Consider the following 6,577-nt stretch of genomic DNA (forward strand, 5'->3'; position numbering starts at 1 on the left):
CAAACCAGTCAGAAAAACACTAGTTTACAACTGACTCATATCGAACTAGTCCGAAAAATTCCAGATATGTACCTATTACAAAATGATTTATTCACGCGTGCTTCGTTTTTTGTTTGCTCAGAAAAATACTAGGTTACAACTAACTAAAATGGAACTAGTCCGAAAAAGACCAAATTTGTACCGGTTACAAAATGATTTATTCATGCCTATTTTTTCGACTTTCCCTTTAAGTCACTTTTTAGGGTATGTTGTAAACCATTAAAACGAGTACATATTCGATTTATATTATATTATTGTAAGTATGTAATTAAATAAATCGTCGCTTCGCCAACAAAAAAATATTTAGTATTATTGGGAAAGATAAAAAATACTATTTAAATATTATTTCACAAATGTAAAATATGTCAAATATGGTTGACATTCGACACGATTTGCAAAAATTTTAAATCTTCCGAAAGGGTGATCAATTATGAGCCACCTTGTACTAGAAAATTTTTCTCTTTTGAAAACATGTAATGAAAAATGCTTTTGTTTAATCTTTTATTCGTTTCTGAAACATTTATGATATATTTTTGCTTTCTATCTATACTTTGAAAATATGAGACTAATCTTATTAGCAAATGTAGGACTACTAACTAAAACTGTGCATTAAAAAAAAGTTTTTATTGTGTATTCGTAAATTTATGTTTCTTTTCAACTTTTTTTTTTATTTTTTTACATTTTTTTAATTTAATTTTTTATTTTAATTAAATGTTTTTGTTTTTTATATTAATTCCTTTTTTTAATCGCAAATTAATGATTTTTCCATGCTTAGACTAGTATTTTTTAATCTATTTCGAATTAATTTGAGACTGGTTTATTTCTCATCTGAATCTGGCAATTGACAACTCATAGGACATCCCCACGGTAAAACAATCGGTTCTTGTATGAAGAAAAGACAGTTGCGTGACTAGTTGTGTTTTTGACTCATACTAGTTGTAAGGTAATGTATAACTAGTATATTTGTCTACAGGGATGCAATCTACACACACATCCACACTCGAATTTGTGTGCAAAAATTATATGCAGCTTTCGTGCTATGCATTTTTGAGTGCAGCACGTGCACTCTGCTTTTACAATTGATGCTCTTATTTTTGTTGTTGTTTATTGCTTCTCCCGTTTTAGATGCATACCAAATATGACAACATGGTTAAGCAAAAGAACAATGAAAAAATGAATGCTACAGCAAAAAAGTATGGAAATATGTAATAGCAACACGCGGAGTACAGCAGGAACTCGATAAGTAGCCCCGCAAGCGAACATCCAAATATTTATGAATATCAATGTGGATATATTACGAATTTTCGGGAATGAAATAAAAAGTTCGAGTTACTGAGATTTTTTCAAACACAAGGTACCTATATAATAATTTTTCACTTAACGGTTGTTGGTAAGAGCCAAAAGAAGTTGAGGCAGGCATAGATGCTGAAACGCTTAGTTAAAGAAATTAGAGCAGATATTGCCATTGTAAGTGAGCCCTGCAGGTGTGAAAACGACAGCACATGGGCCTCTGTTAGCAATAACTTCGCGGCTATCTGGCTTTGTGGAGGACTCGCTTTTCAAGAGGAGCATAGTGCCGGCGAAGGGTTCGTACAATCCTAAATAAATGGAGTCAACTTCGTCAGTTGTTACGCTTGACACAGTCTGACAATACTGCAGTATGAAAAGCTCCTTCAAAAAATTGTGCTAGAAGTTAATGGGAAATAGCATTTAATAATTGCGGGTGACTTTAATGCCAGAATGGGGCAGCCGCGCACAAATAAGAGAGGATAACTTCTTGAAGCATTCGCGTTACTCCACATTATAATATTTAATTTATATGCCGCAGAGATCTGGGCTAACGCACTGAACATAAATAGCTACGCAAGAAAACTGATAGCCATTTATTGGCTAAGCGCTTTACGAACTCTCTGTGGCTTCCGTACAATTTCTGATGACGCTTCATCCGTCATTGCAGGACTAATTCCGATAAACACTTTAGTAAAAGAAATCGAGAGAGTTAGGTTATCCGAATTCGACAATAGAGAAAAGCGTAAAGACATTGCAGCAGATGAAAGGCATTCGATTGACCGCTGGCAATACCGGTCGAACAGATCACAGAAGGGTAATGGATGCATGAGTTAATACTCATCCTTACCCCATCCAATTCCATGACAGTTTTTCAAGCTGCCTCATCTGCACGGGGAGGGAAGAAGACGTTGATTACGCCTTGGATCCCATGTTATGCTTTCGAAACCTTTAACATCTTAAACTAAGAAGGTGGAAATTTTATGCTGAAATCAGCCGATAACTGGAAGTGGATCTGCGGAGCTCCGTAGACATAAAAATCAGCCCAAAGTTATTGTTTTTTGGTAGATAGTAGCGAGAGTTAGATAGTACATCTGCTGAATTTTAATGCCCTTCACAACGTCGATGTCGGCATAGATCTTGCGAAGAATTTTTCTCTCGAAAACTCCCAACAACCGCCCAACTGTATTCATCAATCTCCAGGACTCAACGCCATGCAATAAGACTAAGATGAGCGATTGATAAGGCTTTTTTCGTGCGTGGAGAGAGGGCTTTCAACTGCCTACCCAGCCCAAAGTAGCATCTGTTGGTAAGAATTATTTTTCGTTGGATCTCTTGGTTGACGTTGTTGTTGGTGTTAATGCTGGCTCCTAGATAGACAAAGTCCTTGACAACGCCGAACACGTAATTGTCAATTGCAACCTTCTCTCCAAAACGCGTAGACATTTTGGTTGTTGATGATAGCCATTTTACCGCAAGGCATTTTTACCGCAAGACCCACTCGACGGCATTCTTTTTCAACCCTGGAGAAAGTTGCACTGACTGCCGGCTGACTAATGCCAACAATGTCGGTATCATCGGCGTAAGCGAGCAGCATGACGCTTTTATAGAAAATAGTGCCGAAGATGTCGATGCTGGCGACACGATTAATTTTCTTCATTATCAAGTTGAAAAAGTCGCATGATAAAGAATTGCCTTGTTTGAAACCCCGCTTCGTTTCCAATGGCTCAGAGAGATCTTTGCCGATTCTCACTGCTAAAATTACATTATCAAATTCTATCACATTTGGTATCGGTAGGTAAAAAAATTGATTACTTTTCAAATTTTCCAGGTGATTCCTGTTCGTGATTTTCTGGCAAAAAAAAAAAAAAAACAAAACCGAATGTCTGAGCTATTCACAAAACTTAGAGGAGCAAAGAAAAGGTGGAAATTCGTCACGAATTTATAATTCAAACACTCGAAAAAGGAAAAACATGAAGGAGTGAACATTTTTTGGGCGAAATCACTGTGTTTTAAAAGTTTTCTTTTTTTTTAACAATAAATAATGTCCTTAAGTATCTAGGACGACTTTTCCAAGCATTATACAGGTCACCCTGTATAATAATCCATACTATAGAAATTTCTCTACCATATCATTTGGTCTCATTAACATTTCAGTAGAAACATGCGCCGGTTATACTTGCGTAAAGTTCATTTCCACGCCAACTTAAACTTTTCTTACCTTCTTAGTCTTGAAACCCCCTTCATAAAAACTTTCTAGATCAGCCAGTAGTCTACGTGTAATGTGTACTCGCAGGCTTACATACATACAAATACTTGAGATTTGTTGTAGTGTAATAAATTTACGCTGCTCGGGTAATAAATATTAATATATTCGCATCTTGCTGAGTGTAAAGCAGAAGCGTAAAATTAAATTACTTGTTTGGTGGAAAATTCGAGTTTGCAAAATTTGCGCCAGTAATGTGTTAACAGCTATTCGACTTGATTGGAAAACTTTTGAAATGTTGGCATCTTTTCCTCTTCACTGTCACGCTACTATCTGAGCAAACGCAGTGAAGCATCAAGAAAATCTTTAAAGATTTCAAAACTTAGTCTCTCAAAAATTTAGAGAAAAAGACACATTCATTAACGAGTTAGTAGTATAATTTGATCAGATATCAAAAATTTCACTACTTTCCCAAATAGTTCAAAGAAGTTTTTAGTATTTAGTAGCTAATTGAATAAAAAAAAAAAATAAATAAATAATTGGCGCGTACACTTCTGTTAGGTGTTTGGCCGAGCTCCTCCTCCTATTTGTGGTGTGCGTCTTGATGTTGTTCCACAAATGGAGGGACCTACAGTTTCAAGCCGACTCCGAACGGCAGGTATTTTTATGAGGAGCTTTTTCATGGCAGAAATACACTCGGAGGTTTGCCATTGCCTGCCGAGGGGCGACCGCTATTAGAAAAATGTTTTTATTAATTTTGCTTTCACCGAGATTCGAACCAACGACCTCTCTGTGAGTTCCGAATGGTAATCACGCACCAACCCATTCGGCTACGGCGCTAGCTAATTGAATGGTGAACGGAAAATTCGAGTGACTGTTGCTGAATTATTGCGTGGACGATTTATTGCCAAAACTAATTTTTAAATTTGTTTAAAATAAATTTTCTAGCTTAAATTAAATAGTTTTTTGTAATATAAAAAGTATTTCATGAAATCACAAAAGTTTTTGACTTTAAGTCTCTCAAAAGATTAAAGATTGCGACTATACTCGACTGGGCCCACAACACGTGCTATGATATAAGACGGTCCAGTTACACGATTTTTTAAATTTTGTTACGTGGTGTAATTTTCCTTCAAATGGTCGAATCAATAGTTCCAACTCGCCGTTGAAAAGCAAATTGCTTTAATAAAAAATAATTTTACGATAAAAAGGGAAACAGAGGCTTGCCAAGTTCGGGCATAATATTAGGAAAAACAATTTGATGTCTCATGCCCATTAATTAGAGCCGAAAGGCTATCAAATTCCTCGCCTTTATGCTAACCTGTAGTTGTAATTTTTATTAATGACATATCATTTCTTCGAGTTTCTTCTATATGCAGATGACTTAAAAATTTGTAAAACTATACGAAACCTGTCTGATTCACACGATCTTCAATCAGACCTCAACAACGTCGTGGCATGGTGTGATAGGAATCTACTTCAATGAAATATTAAAAAAAGCTCTCATGTGTCATTTACTAAGTCAAAGCATGTGCCTGTCGTGCTTGGAGGAGGCGGATAGCACTGAGCACTTTATCTGTGAGAGTCCTGGCTTTGCTAGACCACGGCTGCGAGTTTTGGTTCCGATGTCATGAGAATGAGTAATATTCGTTCTCCAAAACTGGAGGATATTTACAGATTTGCCAAAGAATCCAGATAATTCTCACAGGACTAACTATCTCTATCTCTTTCTCTGATACTTTTCTAATTCTCTCCTTGCCTATCTACCCTCTTTCCAGAGCTTTAAATACGATGGGCTTTTTAGCCTGAGTGTTTTAGGAGCGACCAAATCTCAAATCCCAAATTTCAATTTCAATTTCAAGTCAAAGCATTTAATCTCTACCTCATATTTTATAAAGAACTCGCGTCTAAATACTCTTTATGAAATTACTGATTCGGGTGTAATATTCGACTTCACCTTTCAGTTTTTTAGTCATTTAAATTTTGTAATCGCCAAATCGTATTCTACACTTGCCTTCATTCGGCGGTTTGCTTCCGACTTTTCGGATCCTTATACTTTGAAGTCACTGTTTACCTCATTCGTACGATCCAAGTTGGAATATGCCGTCTTTATTTGGAGGTCTTATCATCAGTGCCACATTAATAGACTTGAACGTATTCAAAAGAAATTTCTTAGTTTTGCACTCAGATCTTTGAACTTCATTGAGCCGATTCCTTCTTATAATGCAAGGTGTGCATTACTAAACGTAAAATCGTTACAAAGTAGAAGAAGTATACTGTCACTCTGCTTTGTTTTCGATATTATCAATGGGACAGTTGATTCGCCTTTACTCTTAGAGCGCATTGATTTTCACATACCTCGATCGCACCTTCGGAGTAATGATTTATTCTTCCTAGAGCGTGTTAGAACTGTTTATGCCTCGAAAACACCTATGGTTAGAGCATTGAATGAGTTCAACCATATTTCAAGTTCTTTGGCTTTTGATTTATCGCTATCTAAATTTAAGTATAAATTATCTCTTAATGATTCCTTTAAATAGCATCGAAACATGTATGTTCATATATATAATTCTTATATGTTTTTGTAGTCTGTAAGAAACCTTGTATTTCGTGACTTACTAAATGAATAAATGAATAACCTAAACACACTCGGTTACTGTGCTCAACTTTAACAAATTTTCTGTATTTGTAAAGTGAGTAAGTTTTCCAAATATTTAGTTTTTTTTTGCGAAAAAATACGCGATGGTATGGGTTAACTTAAGATAAAGGCATACGAAACACTTACCTCCGATTTTCAGGTTTGAGTAGAATAAAAAATTAGCGAATGATCTGAAAACAAAAGAAAAGGTAATAAATAAATTTAGATTTGACTGATATTTGGTATATATATAGAATTAATTAAAATTATAATAAAATATTTATAGAATAATTTTAAAAAGGAAATACCTGAGTATAAACCTTAGCAGCATAGCGGACCCCCTAATCTACGTAAGCGATAGACTCCAAGCTGCCAACAGAAGTTAAACTACTCAAGAACAAATTGCT

The 6,577-nt window shown here is 35.5% G+C and overlaps 1 protein-coding gene across 1 annotated transcript in view; it reads right to left on the reverse strand.

Annotated features, from left to right (window-relative positions):
• LOC128871650 (leucine-rich repeat-containing protein 15) overlaps positions 1–6,364 on the reverse strand; it is a 94,590-nt gene extending 88,226 nt beyond the window's left edge. The window contains exon 1 of the mRNA XM_054113561.1: positions 6,318–6,364. The gene's annotated coding sequence lies outside the window, so the exon portion shown is untranslated. The remainder of the gene's footprint in view (positions 1–6,317) is intronic.
• Positions 6,365–6,577: the final 213 nt, after the last annotated feature.

This window comes from Anastrepha ludens, chromosome 2 (genome assembly GCF_028408465.1).
Source record: "Anastrepha ludens isolate Willacy chromosome 2, idAnaLude1.1, whole genome shotgun sequence".
NCBI classification, from domain to species: Eukaryota; Metazoa; Arthropoda; class Insecta; order Diptera; family Tephritidae; genus Anastrepha; species Anastrepha ludens.